Source organism: Pleurodeles waltl, unplaced genomic scaffold (genome assembly GCF_031143425.1).
Source record: "Pleurodeles waltl isolate 20211129_DDA unplaced genomic scaffold, aPleWal1.hap1.20221129 scaffold_72, whole genome shotgun sequence".
Taxonomy (NCBI): domain Eukaryota; kingdom Metazoa; phylum Chordata; class Amphibia; order Caudata; family Salamandridae; genus Pleurodeles; species Pleurodeles waltl.
In genome coordinates this window covers 1,160,638-1,181,223 of record NW_027150393.1, presented here as the reverse complement: position 1 = coordinate 1,181,223, position 20,586 = coordinate 1,160,638, and the positions used below count along the sequence as shown (strand labels likewise).

Here is a 20,586-nt window from a genome sequence, read left to right as displayed (position 1 = left end):
CATTCCGGGAAATCAGCCACCCGCGTCTCCCAGGTGAGTGTTTCAGGCCTATGAGCCACTACTATAAATCTCGCCTGATCGAGCGCTGAGTGAGCAAGTGTGCTTGAATCCAAGAGGCATGCTTCTCTGGCTCAAGAGCTAGCAGGCCCTTCAGTGCTTCTGGTCTGGAAGTCTAAGGTGCAAGGGTCCAGGACTTGCAGAGGGTTACAACTACCAGAAAGGGTCTGCTTTTCACATCAGTGCCCTAGTTCAGCTCACTGGCACAGGGCATCTTGACTACCTCTTTCCTTGCTAGAGACAAACAAAAAATCCTTGACAGAAAACATCAATTGCTATGGCACGCTTAGAGAGAGAGCCTCTGTGGGAAAACAGGGCTGATTGCAGAGGCCCCCTAACTTTTTGCCCCCATTTTCCACTTTATGCTGGTGTTTTCCTGACTTTGATGGTGCCCTGGGTACTGCTAACCAGTCCCAGGGCCTGTGCTCTGAGTAAAATGGATATGCAAATTAGGCTAATTATAATTGGCTAAGTTAACCTACCTATAAGTCCCTAGTATATGGTAGGGCATGTAGGTTTAGGGACCACAGCATAGGTGGTGCACACCTAGGTGCATTGCTGAGGTGCCCAGTGTCATTTTAAAAGCAAGCCTGCCTTGCTGGCTGCTTTTAAATTAAAGTTATATGCAAATTCGACTTTGGAATTAAAGGTACTTCCAAAGTCTTAAACTACCTTATTTTTACATATAAGTCACCCCTAAGGTGTGCCCTATGTGCCCCTAGGGCTGGGTGCCATGTAACTATAAGCAGGGACTTTATAAAAATAGATTTATAAGCCCTGGTGAGGTAAAAACAGCCACATTCGTTTTTCCCTCATTGAAGTAAATGGCCTTCATAGGCTAGAATGGGCAGACTTTATTTTAAATTTTAAAGTCTCCTTAAATGTTACATACCAAGAATTTGGTATCAAATTGATTGTTGTAATAAATCCCACAACTTCCAGTTGTTGGATTTAATATAACTTGTCCAGGTAAAAAGTTTAGACTTTACCTAAAAAGTTGCCAATTTCAGCTCTGCATTGTTTTTGCTGCTGTGCTCTGATTGGCCAGCCTGCAGCAGCTTCTGCCAGGCTGCCTTGATGAGGTGTGAAGTGGCCAGGCTTCACACAAAGGAATGTGCTTGGGGGAGAGAATCTCCCCTCAGCAGATGGTGAGGCAGGAAGGGGGAGGGCTGCCAAACTGGTCTTCAAAGGCAGAGAAGGACATTTGCAGCACCCAGCAACATCCCCACATCCTGCAACCCCAGACAACTAGGTGCCCCCTTGATTAGATTAGGAGAGGGCAGGAGAGGGGTGTGGTTATGATTTTTAGCCACACCAGTGGGTGGGCTCAGCCAGATGTAACCTCCAAAAATCAGATTCATCCATGTTGGATTTTTAGAGACTGTTGCCTTCTGGGATGGATTTTTGCCACACTTCCCAGGAAGTGGTCATCACAGGGGGACGACCCTGTCCCTGATTGGAGAACCAGGGCCCCCCTGCTTTTCACCCAGGAGCAAGGATAAAACTGGCAGACCTGCACCCACGCCTCAGATCCCCTCCAGAATTCAACAAGAAAGGAACTAAAGAAGAAGAAGGACTGCCCTGCTGGACCCCTGGCCTGCACCTGGACCCTGCACTCAGAAGGACTGCACCAGCTGCACACTTGGGCTTCACCACAAGAAGGACTTTGCCTGGCTTCAACTGATTCAAGGAGGGACTCCCTGTTTGCTACAGGTGACAAATTGCTAAACCAGAGTCCCCTGCACCAACTCCTGAAGAAAGCGACCAGCTGACCACTGTCCAGTGGCCAAAAAGGAGTTTGCGCCAGGTGCATTCTGGGAGTTGAAGTCCGCACCCCCCAAGGACCATCACAGAACTTCTGGACCCTTGGGGTGAGCTGTGGACCCCAAAAGAACCTTAAAAGAACATCTGGGTGAAGCCCCAGAAGTTTGGAAAAGATTTGAGAATTTTTGGAAAAAAGCTCCAGAGAGGGACCGACCCGCCGCGGAAATTCTAGCCGGCTTGCCTCAACCGCGACCCGGCCTGACTTCGTGGTTCGTCCCGGTAAAGAAAAACATCCAAAAAAGAGACTAAGTCCGAACGTAAAAAGTTGACCGGGACCTCCCAGCCATCGTATCCGAGAAGGGCTCCATGGACGTCGGATCAAGATCCAGGTTTACCCCGGTCGAAGGATTTTCATCTCGAAAAAACGACTAAGTCCGAAGGTAAAAGTCTCCACCGAGGAAACCCACATCGTGTATCCGGACAAGGGCTCCAGGAGGTCGGATTCAACTGGCAGGTTCGTCCCGGTGAAGAAAAACTTCAAAATAAAGACTAAGTCAGAAGGTAACTTTTTAACCGAGGCCTCCCGCGACCTGTAGCCGAGCAGGGCTCCATCGCGGTCGGCCTGAAAGTTTGACTTTGCCCCGGTCGAGGTGCAACCAGATGACCCGATTGGCGCTTTTTGTTTCTAAGCGCTAGAAAAGTAATAATTCTTTAAAAATTCATATCTCCGGTTCCCCTGAACCGATTTTAATCGTTTTTGTATCATTTTAAAGATAAAAATATAAACTATTTTTATAAATTGGTTTTGGATTTTTAAACTGTTTCCTGTGTTTTATTTAATTACTGTTTTGTGATATTTGAATGCTTTACACTTTGTCTCCTAAATTAAGCCTTGACGCTCGTTGCCAAGCTACCAAGGGTTGAGCTGGGATTAATTTACTGAGACCTAACTGTACCTTTGTGGAGGTTAGTGGCTTGTTGCTAGGTGTAGGTACCTACCTGCCCTACCAATAACCCATTTTCCAACAAATGGCCCTGCTTTTCTGAAAGACGCTTCAGAAGATGTTTCAAATGCCTCTGCAGCAGCAGTCTAGTTGGTATAGGGGTATGATTCTCGCTTCGGGTGTGAGAGGACCTTGGTTCAAATCCCAGACAAACCCTTACCTTTATAGGTTCAGTCTGTGTTTTAAACCAGAGTATTTCTGCTTTTCACTCTTGTAAGATGTCATGTTGTAATGCAATACATGCTTTATACCTGCGTTGAGACGGTTCAGCATCATGAAGGTATGCGAGATTTCTTTGCAACTGCTTTTCTGTGCTGGAGCAGCAGTGCTCATAGGAACATTAAATGCACAGTGCTTCTCCATGGTAATTTCGGGTCCAGTTCTGAAATCACCTCTTGGAATGAAAGTGATGCCAGTTCCTTTCTTCCAAGGCAAGAGATCGTGTTCCGGAAGGCTCAGCTTTGAGCGTCATGAACATTGGCCCTCAGTCCTTGCATCCCAGTCCAATGCAGAGCCACATAAAGCAAGCAGGTGTGTCTGTTTCCATAGTGTGGTGGTTCCAGTACAATGCATAGCCACATGAAGCAAACCAGCAAGTGTGTCTGTTTGTGTAGTGTAGTGGTTATCATGCGCACCTCACATGCAAAAGGTCCCTGGTTCGAAGCCAAGCAAAAACAGCAAGTCGCTGGGCTTTTTCCCAGTATTTGCATTTCCTGACTCAGCTGACAGGCAAGCTGAGATAAAAGAGACTGTGTCTATCCCTCACCATCGTGAGGTACTACGCTCGTGGGGCATCTGTCACAGCTCACCAAGAGGAGTTGCCCCAGCTTACGTCAGTCAGTTGCTCACTGTTTGACCTTTGCATTGAAGCCTGAGCCTACCGCATTCAAGCCAGCCAAGGAAGGAAGGTATGAGAGCGAAAATAGCTTTCCTGCCCTCACCAAGAACACACACCTTGAGCAAATAAGGTGCCAGACTTACAAGGCCCAATCGCCAACGGAGCATCACTTTTAGTGACGCCCCGGTGGCACTATGCACTGCGCGGTATTTACAAGATGGCGTTCAGCCACTTTTTGTGGCTTAACACCACCTTGTAAATACGGCACCGTAGCATTCAGCGCTTTCCCTGGAAGGGGCGTGCAATGGGTGTTGCTGTGAGTGTGCCACAGCAACACCATAGCATTTTGATGCTGCTCCAGATTTAGGAGTTGTCGTAAATCTGCGTCAGCGCCAAAATCCAACGCCATCCCAGGGGTATCTTTAGAGTGGCGCACTGAGGAGAAATGTTTTCAGTTCCCTTCGTTTTTTCTCTTTCTATGTGTGCTGCATTCTGCAGCACACATAGAAGTAAGAGCAAATCACCATTGAAGATTTTTCTTTTGGCCAGGAAGGTGTCCCTTCTTGCACAAAAACAATTTCCACCTCAACGCAGTCATCCTTGTACCATGGTGCAAGAACGGCTGCGTTGGCGCTCAGCAGCTAATTTAGAGCTGGCGCAGGGGGAAGCACAGGGGTGCGCTGTATTCTACTAAATACGGCGCTTCCCTGCATTTTGAAAATGACAGAGCGTGGGGCTTGCAAATTTGGCACAGCGTCGCGCTCAGTCATTTTCTTGTAAATCTGGGACAAAATGTCTAAAGGATAGAGGCTTTTTATGTCATGCGCGATGACGACCATGCAAATGACTCTAGTCATACTGCAGAAGAGAGCACCATGTGGCGTTTCTTGCTTTGGGATGTAGTCTCCCACTCTCTGCCACCAACCCTCGGAGCAGGGTGGAAGCCGTAGTGCTTCTGTGCCCAGGCTCGTTGGTCTAGGGGTGTGATTCTCACTTCAGGTGCGAGAGGTCCCGGTGTTCAAATCCCGGACGAGCCCATTTTAGTGGAAAACAATCAAATCCTGCTCAAAATACACAACCCCTCAACATTTCTCATTCCACTCGAAGCATTGTTGCGCAAAACATATTTTTTGCCTCAGGCGAAAAATGGATTACAATGCCTTGGCTTCCTTCCTGCTTGCTCTCAGTGCGCCCTGTGTGATGATTTCACAGGCTTGCGTTCCTGGCATTTAGGCATCAGATATTTGTCTGTCTCTGCCCGCAGCTGTGACTTTTCAGGACGTCTGAGTGTATGCATGCTGGCTGACACCGCTGCAATTTTCACACTTACCCCTCGCATTCTGAGCAACTGCTGATCAAGTATAGAGGAAATCGGGCAAACATATGAGGGTAACTGTGCTCCTTCAGTCAAGCCAGCAAGCTTGTTTCTGTAGAGTAGTGGTTATCACATTTGCCTCACACGCAAAAGGTCCCCGGTTCGACACTGGGCAGCAGTAGCTTTTGTGTTTGCTCACTAAAACCTCAGTCTCTCTCAATGCACACTTAGACAGAAATTACCTTTAAAAACTTGTGACCTGTGTAAAATGTGCTTTACTATTGCAGGACGATAAAAAGTTATCTGCATCCCTCGGTGGTCGTGCATGTGCCTTGTTTCTTGTTCTGTTTTTTTTTTTTTACTTGGCCATGTTATATTGTGGGGCCTTTAAAGCTGTGACTTTGATAGGAACATTGCAAGCGGCAGCATCAACAAGTGCAGACTGAAGAGTCAGACCTGCACAATGTTTTGGCTGTCAGGATGGCCGAGTGGTCTAAGGTGCCAGACTCAAGAGAGCTTGATCTTCAGTGAAGCTGAGCCTTCTGGTCTCTTCATGGAGGCGTGGGTTCAAATCCCACTCCTAACAGGTGTGTTTTCTTACCTTAAAGCTTGCTCTGCTTGCACAGCCAGCTCCTCACACCACTATCTTTGGAAGCTGCTGTGGCATGTGAGGAGAAATCCACCAACCCATCGGCTGGGCCCTCAATCAAAATTCTGTGTATTACTGGAAGGGGCATCTCAGGCACACCTTCTGTTAGAGCTGCACTTTATGACAGTAACTACCATGCTGGTTTCTACTTAAGCAGTTGATTCTATCGTTTGAAGTGAGGCTCTCCTGCCACCTTTTGGGCAAAGAAGACACTGCCCCTGCAACAACACAGGCAGACAAGCTCAAACTGGGTTTCTTGGTTAGGTGGGCGGAGCATATTGGCAATGGTGCCTCCTCGTGACTTGCAATTTACATGAAGAAGACAGAGAGGCAGCTGGGAGTAGGCAGTACCCATGAACCCCTGAACACTGTCTTGCGACTTGCACACAATTCTGAAATGAGGCGGGGGAAAGGAGGTGATTTCCCCATCAAGGGCCATTCCGGGAAATCAGCCACCCCGCGTCTCCCAGGTGAGTGTTTCAGGCCTATGAGCCACTACTATAAATCTCGCCTGATCGAACCTGATCGAGCGCTGAGCGAGCAAGTGTGCTTGAATCCAAGAGGCATGCTTCTCTGGCTCAAGAGCTAGTAGGCCCTTCAGTGCTTCTGGTCTGGAAGTCTAAGGTGCAAGGGTCCAGGACTTGCAGAGGGTTACAGCTACCAGAAAGGGTCTGCTTTTCACATCAGTGCCCTAGTTCAGCTCACTGGCACAGGGCATCTTGACTACCTCTTTCCTTGCTAGAGACAAACAAAAAATCCTTGACAGAAAACATCAATTGCTATGGCACGCTTAGAGAGAGAGCCTCCAAATGGCCCTGCTTTTCTGAAAGACGCTTCAGAAGATGTTTCAAATGCCTCTGCAGCAGCAGTCTAGTTGGTATAGGGGTATGATTCTCGCTTCGGGTGTGAGAGGACCTTGTTTCAAATCCCAGACAAACCCTTACCTTTATAGCTTCAGTCTGTGTTTTAAACAGGAGTATTTCTGCTTTTCACTCTTGTAAGATGTCATGTTGCAATGCAATACATGCTTTATACCTGCGTTGAGACGGTTCAGCATCATGAAGGTATGCAAGATTTCTTTGCAACTGCTTTTCTGTGCTGGAGCAGCAGTGCTCATAGGAACATTAAATGCACAGTGCTTCTCCATGGTAATTTCGGGTCCAGTTCTGAAATCACCTCTTGGAATGAAAGTGATGCCAGTTCCTTTCTTCCAAGGCAAGTGATCGTGTTCCGGAAGGCTCAGCTTTGAGCGTCATGAACATTGGCCCTCAGTCCTTGCATCCCAGTCCAATGCAGAGCCACATAAAGCAAGCAGGTGTGTCTGTTTCCATAGTGTGGTGGTTCCAGTACAATGCATAGCCACATGAAGCAAGCCGGCAAGTGTGTCTGTTTGTGTAGTGTAGTGGTTATCATGTGCACCTCACATGCGAAAGGTACCTGGTTCGAAGCCAAGCAAAAACAGCAAGTCGCTGGGCTTTTTCCCAGTATTTGCATTTCCTGACTCAGCTGACAGGCAAGCTGAGATAAAAGAGACTGTGTCTATCCCTCACCATCGTTAGGTACTATGCTCCTGGGGCATCTGTCACATCTCACCAAGAGGAGTTGCGCCAGCTTACGTCAGTCAGTTGCTCACTGTTTGACCTTTGCATTGAAGCCTGAGCCTACTGCATTCAAGCCAGCCAAGGAAGGAAGGTATGAGAGCGAAAATAGCTTTCCTGCCCTCACCAAGAACACACACCTTGAGCAAATAAGGTGCCAGACTTACAAGGCCCAATCGCCAATGGAGCATCACTTTTAGTGACGCCCCGGTGGCACTATGCACTGCGCGGTATTTACAAGATGGCGTTCAGCCACTTTTTGTGGCTTAACACCACCTTGTAAATACAGCACCTTAGCATTCAGCGCTTTCCCTGGAAGGGGCGTGCAATGGGTGTTGCTGTGAGTGTGCCACAGCAACACCATAGCATTTTGATGCTGCTCCAGATTTAGGAGTTGTCGTAAATCTGCGTCAGCGCCAAAATCCAACGCCATCCCAGGGGTATCGTTAGAGTGGCGCACTGAGGAGAAATGTTTTCATTTCTCCTCGTTTTTTCTCTTTCTATGTGTGCTGCATTCTGCAGCACACATAGAAGTAAGAGCAAATCACCATTGAAGATTTTTCTTTTGGCCAGGAAGGTGTCCCTTCCTGCACAAAAACAATTTCCCCCTCAACGCAGTCATCCTTGTACCATGGTGCAAGAACGGCTGCGTTGGCGCTCAGCAGCTAATTTAGAGCTGGCGCAGGGGGAAGCACAGGGGTGCGCTGTATTCTACTAAATACGGCGCTTCCCTGCATTTTGAAAATGACGGAGCGTGGGGCTTGCAAATTTGGCACAGTGTCGCGCTCAGTCATTTTCTTGTAAATCTGGGACAAAATGTCTAAAGGATAGAGGTCTTTTATGTCATGTTCGATGACGACCATGCAAATGACTCTAGTCATACTGCAGAAGAGAGCACCATGTGGCGTTTCTTGCTTTGGGATGTAGTCTCCCACTCTCTGCCACCAACCCTCGGAGCAGGGTGGGAGCCGTAGCGCTTCTGTGCCCAGGCTCGTTGGTCTAGGGGTATGATTCTCACTTCGAGTGCGAGAGGTCCCAGGTTCAAATCCCGGACGAGCCCATTTTAGCGGAAAACAATCAAATCCTGCTCAAAATACACAACCCCTCAACATTTCTCATTCCACTCGAAGCATTGTTGCGCAAAACATATTTTTTGCCTCAGGCGAAAAATGGATTACAATGCCTTGGCTTCCTTCCTGCTTGCTCTCAGTGCGCCCTGTGTGATGATTTCACAGGCTTGCGTTCCTGGCATTTAGGCATCAGATATTTGTCTGTCTCTGCCCGCAGCTGTGACTTTTCAGGACGTCTGAGTGTATGCATGCTGGCTGACACCGCTGCAATTTTCACACTTACCCCTCGCATTCTGAGCAACTGCTGATCAAGTATAGAGGAAATCAGGCAAACATATGAGGGGAACTGTGCTCCTTCAGTCAAGCCAGCAAGCTTGTTTCTGTAGTGTAGTGGTTATCACATTTGCCTCACACGCAAAAGGTCCCTGGTTCGACACTGGGCAGCAGTAGCTTTTGTGTTTGCTCACTAAAACCTCAGTCTCTCTCAATGCACACTTAGACAGAAATGACCTTTAAAAACTTGTGACCTGTGTAAAATGTGCTTTACTATTGCAGAACGATAAAAAGTTATCTGCATCCCTCGGTGGTCGTGCATGTGCCTTGTTTCTTGTTCTGTTTTTTTTTTTTTCTTGGCCATGTTATATTGTGGGGCCTTTAAAGCTGTGACTTTGATAGGAACATTGCAAGCGGCAGCATCAACAAGTGCAGACTGAAGAGTCAGACCTGCATAATGTTTTGGCTGTCAGGATGGCCGAGTGGTCGAAGGTGCCAGACTCAAGAGAGCTTGATCTTCAGTGAAGCTGAGCCTTCTGGTCTCTTCATGGAGACGTGGGTTCAAATCCCACTCCTAACAGGTGTGTTTTCTTCCCTTAAATCTTGCTCTGCTTGCACAGCCAGCTCCTCACACCACTATCTTTGGAAGCTGCTGTGGCATGTGAGGAGAAATCCACCAACCCATCGGCTGGGCCCTCAATCAAAATTCTGTGTATTACTGGAAGGGGCATCTCAGGCACACCTTCTGTTAGAGCTGCACTTTATGACAGTAACTACCATGCTGGTTTCTACTTAAGCAGTTGATTCTATCGTTTGAAGTGAGTCTCTCCTGCCACCTTTTGGGCAAAGAAGACACTGCCCCTGCAACAACACAGGCAGACAAGCTCAAACTGGGTTTCTTGGTTAGGTGGGCGGAGCATATTGGCAATGGTGCCTCCTCGTGACTTGCAATTTACATGAAGAAGACAGAGAGGCAGCTGGGATTAGGCAGTCCCCATGAACCCCTGAACACTGTCTTGCGACTTGCACACAATTCTGAAATGAGGCGGGGGAAAGGAGGTGATTTCCCCATCAAGGGCCATTCCGGGAAATCAGCCACCCGCGTCTCCCAGGTGAGTGTTTCAGGCCTATGAGCCACTACTATAAATCTCGCCTGATCGAGCCCTGAGCGAGCAAGTGTGCTTGAATCCAAGAGGCATGCTTCTCTGGCTCAAGAGCTAGTAGGCCCTTCAGTGCTTCTGGTCTGGAAGTCTAAGGTGCAAGGGTCCAGGACTTGCAGAGGGTTACAACTACCAGAAAGGGTCTGCTTTTCACATCAGTGCCCTAGTTCAGCTCACTGGCACAGGGCATCTTGACTGCCTCTTTCCTTGCTAGAGACAAACAAAAAATCCTTGACAGAAAACATCAATTGCTATGGCACGCTTAGAGAGAGAGCCTCCAAATGGCCCTGCTTTTCTGAAAGACGCTTCAGAAGATGTTTCAAATGCCTCTGCAGCAGCAGTCTAGTTGGTATAGGGGTATGATTCTCGCTTCGGGTGTGAGAGGACCTTGGTTCAAATCCCAGACAAACCCTTACCTTTATAGGTTCAGTCTGTGTTTTAAACAGGAGTATTTCTGCTTTTCACTCTTGTAAGATGTCATGTTGCAATGCAATACATGCTTTATACCTGCGTTGAGACGGTTCAGCATCATGAAGGTATGCGAGATTTCTTTGCAACTGCTTTTCTGTGCTGGAGCAGCAGTGCTCATAGGAACATTAAATGCACAGTGCTTCTCCATGGTAATTTCGGGTCCAGTTCTGAAATCACCTCTTGGAATGAAAGTGATGCCAGTTCCTTTCTTCCTAGGCAAGAGATCGTGTTCCGGAAGGCTCAGCTTTGAGCGTCATGAACATTAGCCCTCAGTCCTTGCATCCCAGTCCAATGCAGAGCCACATAAAGCAAGCAGGTGTGTCTGTTTCCATAGTGTGGTGGTTCCAGTACAATGCATAGCCACATGAAGCAAGCCGGCAAGTGTGTCTGTTTGTGTAGTGTAGTGGTTATCATGCGCACCTCACATGCAAAAGGTCCCTGGTTCGAAGCCAAGCAAATACAGCAAGTCGCTGGGCTTTTTCCCAGTATTTGCATTTCCTGACTCAGCTGACAGGCAAGCTGAGATAAAAGAGACTGTGTCTATCCCTCACCATCGTGAGGTACTACGCTCCTGGGGCATCTGTCACAGCTCATCAAGAGGAGTTGCGCCAGCTTACGTCAGTCAGTTGCTCACTGTTTGACCTTTGCATTGAAGCCTGAGCCTACCGCATTCAAGCCAGCCAAGGAAGGAAGGTATGAGAGCGAAAATAGCTTTCCTGCCCTCACCAAGAACACACACCTTGAGCAAATAAGGTGCCAGACTTACGAGGCCCAATCGCCAACGGAGCATCACTTTTAGTGACGCCCCGGTGGCACTATGCACTGCGCGGTATTTACAAGATGGCGTTCAGCCACTTTTTGTGGCTTAACACCATCTTGTAAATACGGCACCTTAGCATTCAGCGCTTTCCCTGGAAGGGGCGTGCAATGGGTGTTGCTGTGAGTGTGCCACAGCAACACCATAGCATTTTAATGCTGCTCCAGATTTAGGAGTTGTCGTAAATCTGCGTCAGCGCCAAAATCCAACGCCATCCCAGGGGTATCGTTAGAGTGGCGCACTGAGGAGAAATGTTTTCATTTCTCCTCGTTTTTTCTCTTTCTATGTGTGCTGCATTATGAAGCACACATAGAAGTAAGAGCAAATCACCATTGAAGATTTTTCTTTTGGCCAGGAAGGTGTCCCTTCCTGCACAAAAACAATTTCCCCCTCAACGCAGTCATCCTTGTACCATGGTGCAAGAACGGCTGCGTTGGCGCTCAGCAGCTAATTTAGAGCTGGCGCAGGGGGAAGCACAGGGGTGCGCTGTATTCTACTAAATACGGCGCTTCCCTGCATTTTGAAAATGACGGAGCGTGGGGCTTGCAAATTTGGCACAGCGTCGCGCTCAGTCATTTTCTTGTAAATCTGGGACAAAATGTCTAAAGGATAGAGGCTTTTTATGTCATGTTCGATGACGACCATGCGAATGACTCTAGTCATACTGCAGAAGAGAGCACCATGTGGCGTTTCTTGCTTTGGGATGTAGTCTCCCACTCTCTGCCACCAACCCTCGGAGCAGGGTGGGAGCCGTAGCGTTTCTGTCCCCAGGCTGGTTGGTCTAGGGGTATGATTCTCGTTTTGGGTGCGAGAGGTCCCGGGTTCAAATCCCAGCCGAGCCCATTTTAGCGGAAAACAATCAAATCCTGCTCAAAATACACAACCCCTCAACATTTCTCATTCCACTCGAAGCATTGTTGCGCAAAACATATTTTTTGCCTCAGGCGAAAAATGGATTACAATGCCTTGGCTTCCTTCCTGCTTGCTCTTAGTGCGCCCTGTGTGATGATTTCACAGGCTTGCGTTCCTGCCATTTAGGCATCAGATATTTGTCTGTCTCTGCCCGCAGCTGTGACTTTTCAGGACGTCTGAGTGTATGCATGCTGGCTGACACCGCTGCAATTTTCACACTTACCCCTCGCATTCTGAGCAACTGCTGATCAAGTATAGAGGAAATCGGGCAAACATATGAGGGGAACTGTGCTCCTTCAGTCAAGCCAGCAAGCTTGTTTCTGTAGTGTAGTGGTTATCACATTTGCCTCACATGCAAAAGGTCCCCGGTTCGACACTGGGCAGCAGTAGCTTTTGTGTTTGCTCACTAAAACCTCAGTCTCTCTCAATGCACACTTAGACAGAAATGACCTTTAAAAACTTGTGACGTGTGTAAAATGTGCTTTACTATTGCAGGACGATAAAAAGTTATATGCATCTCTCGGTGGTCGTGCTTGTGCCTTGTTTCTTGTTCTGTTTTTTTTTTTTTTCTTGGCCATGTTATATTGTGGGGCCTTTAAAGCTGTGACTTTGATAGGAACATTGCAAGCGGCAGCATCAACAAGTGCAGACTGACGAGTCAGACCTGCACAATGTTTTGGCTGTCAGGATGGCCGAGTGGTCTAAGGTGCCAGACTCAAGAGAGCTTGATCTTCAGTGAAGCTGAGCCTTCTGGTCTCTTCATGGAGGCGTGGGTTCAAATCCCACTCCTAACAGGTGTGTTTTCTTACCTTAAATCTTGCTCTGTTTGCACAGCCAGCTCCTCACACCACTATCTTTGGAAGCTGCTGTGGCATGTGAGGAGAAATCCACCAACCCATCGGCTGGGCCCTCAATCAAAATTCTGTGTATTACTGGAAGGGGCATCTCAGTCACACCTTCTGTTAGAGCTGCACTTTATGACAGTAACTACCATGCTGGTTTCTACTTAAGCAGTTGATTCTATCGTTTGAAGTGAGTCTCTCCTGCCAACTTTTGGGCAAAGAAGACACTGCCCCGGCAACAACACAGGCAGACAAGCTCAAACTGGGTTTCTTGGTTAGGTGGGCAGAGCATATTGGCAATGGTGCCTCCTCGTGACTTGCAATTTACATGAAGAAGACAGAGAGGCAGCTGGGAGTAGGCAGTACCCATGAACCCCTGAACACTGTCTTGCGACTTGCACACAATTCTGAAATGAGGCAGGGGAAAGGAGGTTATTTCCCCATCAAGGGCCATTCCGGGAAATCAGCCACCCCGCGTCTCCCAGGTGAGTGTTTCAGGCCTATGAGCCACTACTATAAATCTCGCCTGATCGAGCCTGATTGAGTGCTGAGCGAGCAAGTGTGCTTGAATCCAAGAGGCATGCTTCTCTGGCTCAAGAGCTAGCAGGCCCTTCAGTGCTTCTGGTCTGGAAGTCTAAGGTGCAAGGATCCAGGACTTGCAGAGGGTTACAACTACCAGAAAGGGTCTGCTTTTCACATCAGTGCCCTAGTTCAGCTCACTGGCACAGGGCATCTTGACTACCTCTTTCCTTGCTAGAGACAAACAAAAAATCCTTGACAGAAAACATCAATTGCTATGGCACGCTTAGAGAGAGAGACTCCAAATGGCCCTGCTTTCCTGAAAGACGCTTCCGAAGATGTTTCAAATGCCTCTGCAGCAGCAGTCTAGTTGGTGTAGGGGTATGATTCTCGCTTCGGGTGTGAGAGGACCTTGGTTCAAATCCTAGACAAACCCTTACCTTTATAGGTTCAGTCTGTGTTTTAAACAGGAGTATTTCTGCTTTTCACTCTTGTAAGATGTCATGTTGCAATGCAATACATGCTTTATACCTGCGTTGAGACGGTTCAGCATCATGAAGGTATGCGAGATTTCTTTGCAACTGCTTTTCTGTGCTGGAGCAGCAGTGCTCATAGGAACATTAAATGCACAGTGCTTCTCCATGGTAATTTCGGGTCCAGTTCTGAAATCACCTCTTGGAATGAAAGTGATGCCAGTTCCTTTCTTCCAAGGCAAGAGATCGTGTTCCGGAAGGCTCAGCTTAAAGCGTCATGAACATTGGCCCTCAGTCCTTGCATCCCAGTCCAATGCAGAGCCACATAAAGCAAGCAGGTGTGTCTGTTTCCATAGTGTGGTGGTTCCAGTACAATGCATAGCCACATGAAGCAAACCGGCAAGTGTGTCTGTTTGTGTAGTGTAGTGGTTATCATGCGCACCTCACATGCAAAAGGTGCCTGGTTCGAAGCCAAGCAAAAACAGCAAGTCGCTGGGCTTTTTCCCAGTATTTGCATTTCCTGACTCAGCTGACAGGCAAGCTGAGATAAAAGAGACTGTGTCTATCCCTCACCATCGTGAGGTACTACGCTCCTGGGGCATCTGTCACAGCTCACCAAGAGGAGTTGCGCCAGCTTACGTCAGTCAGTTGCTCACTGTTTGACCTTTGCATTGAAGCCTGAGCCTACCGCATTCAAGCCAGACAAGGAAGGAAGGTATGAGAGCGAAAATAGCTTTCCTGCCCTCACCAAGAACACACACCTTGAGCAAATAAGGTGCCAGACTTACAAGGCCCAATCGCCAACGGAGCATCACTTTTAGTGACGCCCCGGTGGCACTATGCACTGCGCGGTATTTACAAGATGGCGTTCAGCCACTTTTTGTGGCTTAACACCACCTTGTAAATACGGCACCTTAGCATTCAGCGCTTTCCCTGGAAGGGGCGTGCAATGGGTGTTGCTGTGAGTGTGCCACAGCAACACCATAGCATTTTGATGCTGCTCCAGATTTAGGAGTTGTCGTAAATCTGCGTCAGCGCCAAAATCCAATGCCATCCCAGGGGTATCGTTAGAGTAGCGCACTGAGGAGAAATGTTTTCATTTCTCCTCGTTTTTTCTCTTTCTATGTGTGCTGCATTATGCAGCACACATAGAAGTAAGAGCAAATCACCATTGAAGATTTTTCTTTTGGCCAGGAAGGTGTCCCTTCCTGCACAAAAACAATTTCCCCCTCAACGCAGTCATCCTTGTACCATGGTGCAAGAACGGCTGCGTTGGCGCTCAGCAGCTAATTTAGAGCTGGCGCAGGGGGAAGCACAGGGGTGCGCTGTATTCTACTAAATACGGCGCTTCCCTGCATTTTGAAAATGACGGAGCGTGGGGCTTGCAAATTTGGCACAGCGTCGCGCTCAGTCATTTTCTTGTAAATCTGGGACAAAATGTCTAAAGGATAGAGGCTTTTTATGTCATGTTCGATGACGGCCATGCAAATGACTCTAGTCATACTGCAGAAGAGAGCACCATGTGGCGTTTCTTGCTTTGGGATGTAGTCTCCCACTCTCTGCCACCAACCCTCGGAGCAGGGTGGGAGCCGTAGCGCTTCTGTGCCCAGGCTCGTTGGTCTAGGGGTATGATTCTCTCTTCGGGTGCGAGAAGTCCCGGGTTCAAATCCCGGACAAGCCCATTTTAGCGGAAAACAATCAAATCCTGCTCAAAATACACAACCCCTCAACATTTCTCATTCCACTCGAAGCATTGTTGCGCAAAACATATTTTTTGCCTCAGGCGAAAAATGGATTACAATGCCTTGGCTTCCTTCCTGCTTGCTCTCAGTGCGCCCTGTGTGATGATTTCACAGGCTTGCGTTCCTGGCATTTAGGCATCAGATATTTGTCTGTCTCTGCCCGCAGCTGTGACTTTTCAGGACGTCTGAGTGTATGCATGCTGGCTGACACTGCTGCAATTTTCACACTTACCCCTCGCATTCTGAGCAACTGCTGATCAAGTATAGAGGAAATCGGGCAAACATATGAGGGGAACTGTGCTCCTTCAGTCAAGCCAGCAAGCTTGTTTCTGTAGTGTAGTGGTTATCACATTTGCCTCACACGCAAAAAGTCCCCGGTTCGACACTGGGCAGCAGTAGCTTTTGTGTTTGCTCACTAAAACCTCAGTCTCTCTCAATGCACACTTAGACAGAAATGACCTTTAAAAACTTGTGACCTGTGTAAAATGTGCTTTACTATTGCAGGACGATAAAAAGTTATCTGCATCCCTCGGTGGTCGTGCATGTGCCTTGTTTCTTGTTCTGTTTTTTTTTTTTTTCTTGGCCATGTTATATTGTGGGGCCTTTAAAGCTGTGACTTTGATAGGAACATTGCAAGAGGCAGCATCAACAAGTGCAGACTGAAGAGTCAGACCTGCACAATGTTTTGGCTGTCAGGATGGCCGAGTGGTCTAAGGTGCCAGACTCAAGAGAGCTTGATCTTCAGTGAAGCTGAGCCTTCTAGTCTCTTCATGGAGGCGTGGGTTCAAATCCCACTCCTAACAGGTGTATTTTCTTCCCTTAAATCTTGCTCTGTTTGCACAGCCAGCTCCTCACACCACTATCTTTGGAAGCTGCTGTGGCATGTGAGGAGAAATCCACCAACCCATCGGCTGGGCCCTCAATCAAAATTCTGTGTATTACTGGAAGGGGCATCTCAGGCACACCTTCTGTTAGAGCTGCACTTTATGACAGTAACTACCATGCTGGTTTCTACTTAAGCAGTTGATTCTATCGTTTGAAGTGAGTCTCTCCTGCCACCTTTTGGGCAAAGAAGACACTGCCCCTGCAACAACAGAGGCAGACAAGCTCAAACTGGGTTTCTTGGTTAGGTGGGCAGAGCATATTGGCAATGGTGCCTCCTCGTGACTTGCAATTTACATGAAGAAGACAGAGAGGCAGCTGGGAGTAGGCAGTACCCATGAACCCCTGAACACTGTCTTGCGACTTGCACACAATTCTGAAACGAGGCGGGGGAGAGGAGGTGATTTCCCCATCAAGGGCCATTCCGGGAAATCAGCCACCCCACGTCTCCCAGGTGAGTGTTTCAAGCCTATGAGCCACTACTATAAATCTCGCCTGATCGAGCGCTGAGTGAGCAAGTGTGCTTGAATCCAAGAGGCATGCTTCTCTGGCTCAAGAGCTAGCAGGCCCTTCAGTGCTTCTGGTCTGGAAGTCTAAGGTGCAAGGGTCCAGGACTTGCAGAGGGTTACAACTACCAGAAAGGGTCTGCTTTTCACATCAGTGCCCTAGTTCAGCTCACTGGCACAGGGCATCTTGACTACCTCTTTCCTTGCTAGAGACAAACAAAAAATCCTTGACAGAAAACATCAATTGCTATGGCACGCTTAGAGAGAGAGCCTCCGAATGGCCCTGCTTTTCTGAAAGACGCTTCAGAAGATGTTTCAAATGCCTCTCCAGCAGCAGTCTAGTTGGTATAGGGGTATGATTCTCGCTTCGGGTGTGAGAGGACCTTGGTTCAAATCCCAGACAAACCCTTACCTTTATAGGTTCATTCTGTGTTTTAAACAGGAGTATTTCTGCTTTTCACTCTTGTAAGATGTCATGTTGCAATGCAATACATGCTTTATACCTGCATTGATACGTTTCAGCATCATGAAGGTATGCGAGATTTCTTTGCAATTGCTTTTCTGTGCTGGAGCAGCAGTGCTCATAGGAACATTAAATGCACAGTGCTTCTCCATGGTAATTTCGGGTCCAGATCTGAAATCACCTCTTGTAATGAAAGTGATGCCAGTTCCTTTCTTCCAAGGCAAGAGATCGTGTTCCGGAAGGCTCAGCTTTGAGCGTCATGAACATTGGCCCTCAGTCCTTGCATCCCAGTCCAATGCAGAGCCACATAAAGCAAGCAGGTGTGTCTGTTTCCATAGTGTGGTGGTTCCAGTACAATGCATAGCCACATGAAGAAAACCGGCGAGTGTTTCTGTTTGTGTAGTGTAGTGGTTATAATGCGCACCTCACATGCAGAAGGTCCCTGGTTCGAAGCCAAGCAAAAACAGCAAGTCGCTGGGCTTTTTCCCAGTATTTGCATTTCCTGACTCAGCTGACAGGCAAGCTGAGATAAAAGAGACTGTGTCTACCCCTCACCATCGTGAGGTACTACGCTCCTGGGGCATCTGTCACAGCTCACCAAGAGGAGTTGCGCCAGCTTACGTCAGTCAGTTGCTCACTGTTTGACCTTTGCATTGAAGCCTGAGTCTACCGCATTCAAGCCAGCCAAGGAAGGAAGGTATGAGAGCGAAAATAGCTTTCCTGCCCTCACCAAGAACACACACCTTGAGCAAATAAGGTGCCAGACTTACAAGGCCCAATCGCCAACGGAGCCTCACTTTTAGTGACGCCCCGGTGGCACTATGCACTGCGCGGTATTTGCAAGATGGCGTTCAGCCACTTTTTGTGGCTTAACACCACCTTGTAAATACGGCACCTTAGCATTCAGCACTTTCCCTGGAAGGGGCGTGCAATGGGTGTTGCTGTGAGTGTGCCACAGCAACACCATAGCATTTTGATGCTGCTCCAGATTTAGGAGTTGTCGTAAATCTGCGTCAGCGCCAAAATCCAACGCCATCCCAGGGGTATCGTTAGAGTGGCGCACTGAGGAGAAATGTTTTCATTTCTCCTCGTTTTTTCTCTTTCTATGTGTGCTGCATTCTGCAGCACACATAGAAGTAAGAGCAAATCACCATTGAAGATTTTTCTTTTGGCCAGGAAGGTGTCCCTTCCTGCACAAAAACAATTTCCCCCTCAACGCAGTCATCCTTGTACCATGGAGCAAGAACGGCTGCGTTGGCGCTCAGCAGCTAATTTAGAGCTGGCGCAGGGGGAAGCACAGGGGTGCGCTGTATTCTACTAAATACGGCGCTTCCCTGCATTTTGAAAATGACGGAGCGTGGGGCTTGCAAATTTGGCACAGCGTCGCGCTCAGTCATTTTCTTGTAAATCTGGGACAAAATGTCTAAAGGATAGAGGCTTTTTATGTCATGTTCGATGACGACCATGCAAATGACTCTAGTCATACTGCAGAAGAGAGCACCATGTGGCGTTTCTTGCTTTGGGATGTAGTCTCCCACTCTCTGCCACCAACCCTCGGAGCAGGGTGGGAGCCGTAGCGCTTCTGCGCCCAGGCTCGTTGGTCTAGGGGTATGATTCTCGCTTCGGGTGCAAGAGGTCCCAGGTTCAAATCCCGGACGAGCCCATTTTAGCGGAAAACAATCAAATCCTGCTCAAAATACACAACCCCTCAACATTTCTAATTCCACTCGAAGCATTGTTGCGCAAAACATATTTTTTGCCTCAGGCGAAAAATGGATTACAATGCCTTGGCTTCCTTCCTGCTTGCTCTCAGTGCGCCCTGTGTGATGATTTCACAGGCTTGCGTTCCTGGCATTTAGGCATCAGATATTTGTCTGTCTCTGCCCGCAGCTGTGACTTTTCAGGACGTCTGAGTGTATGCATGCTGGCTGACACCGCTGCAATTTTCACACTTACCCCTCGCATTCTGAGCAACTTGTGATCAAGTATAGAGGAAATCGGGCAAACATATGAGGGGAACTGTGCTCCTTCAGTCAAGCCAGCAAGCTTGTTTCTGTAGTGTAGTGGTTATCACATTTGGCTCACACGCAAAAGGTCCCCGGTTCGACACTGGGCAGCAGTAGCTTTTGTGTTTGCTCACTAAAACCTCAGTCTCTCTCAATGCACACTTAGACAGAAATGACCTTTAAAAACTTGTGACCTGTGTAAAATGTGCTTTACTATTGCAGGACGATAAAAAGTTATCTGCATCCCTCGGTGGTCGTGCATGTGCCTTGTTTCTTGTTCTGTTTTTTTTTTTTTTCTTGGCCATGTTATATTGTGGGGCCTTTAAAGCTGTGACTTTGATAGGAACATTGCAAGCGGCAGCATCAACAAGTGCAGACTGAAGAGTCAGACCTGCACAACGTTTCGGCTGTCAGGATGGCCGAGTGGTCTAAGGTGTCAGACTCAAGAGAGCTTGATCTTCAGTGAAGCTGAGCCTTCTGGTCTCTTCATGGGGGAGTTGGTTCAAATCCCACTCCTAACAGGTGTGTTTTCTTACCTTAAATCTTGCTCTGCTTGCACAGCCAGCTCCTCACACCACTATCTTTGGAAGCTGCTGTGGCATGTGAGGAGAAATCCACCAACCCATCGGCTGGGCCCTCAATCAAAATTCTGTGTATTACTGGAAGGGGCATCTCAGGCACACCTTCTGTTAGAGCTGCACTTTATGACAGTAACTACCATGCTGGTTTCTACTGAAGCAGTTGATTCTATCGTTTGAAGTGATTCTCTCCTGCCACCTTTTGGGCAAAGAAGACACTGCCCCTGCAACAACACAGGCAGAAAAGCTCAAACTGGGTTTCTTGGTTAGGTGGGCGGAGCATATTGGCAATGGTGCCTCCTCGTGACTTGCAATTTACATGAAGAAGACAGAGAGGCAGCTGGGAGTAGGCAGTACCCATGAACCCCTGAACACTGTCTTGCGACTTGCACACAATTCTGAAATGAGGCGGGGGAAAGGAGGTGATTTCCCCATCAAGGGCCATTCCGGGAAATCAGCCACCCCGCGTCTCCCAGGTGAGTGTTTCAGGCCTATGAGCCACTACTATAAATCTCGCCTGATCGAGCCTGATTGAGCGCTGAGCGAGCAAGTGTGCTTGAATCCAAGAGGCATGCTTCTCTGGCTCAAGAGCTAGCAGGCCCTTCAGTGCTTCTGGTCTGGAAGTCTAAGGTGCAAGGGTCCAGGAC

At 48.2% G+C, this 20,586-nt stretch overlaps 2 non-coding genes across 2 annotated transcripts; both read left to right on the top strand.

The window, feature by feature from the left end:
• Positions 1-8,213: 8,213 nt before the first annotated feature.
• Positions 8,214-8,285, top strand: TRNAS-CGA (transfer RNA serine (anticodon CGA)). Its single transcript has one exon. It is a non-coding gene; the product is annotated as a tRNA-Ser (tRNA).
• Positions 8,286-18,946: 10,661 nt separating this feature from the next.
• Positions 18,947-19,018, top strand: TRNAP-CGG (transfer RNA proline (anticodon CGG)). The gene has a single exon. It is a non-coding gene; the product is annotated as a tRNA-Pro (tRNA).
• Positions 19,019-20,586: the final 1,568 nt, after the last annotated feature.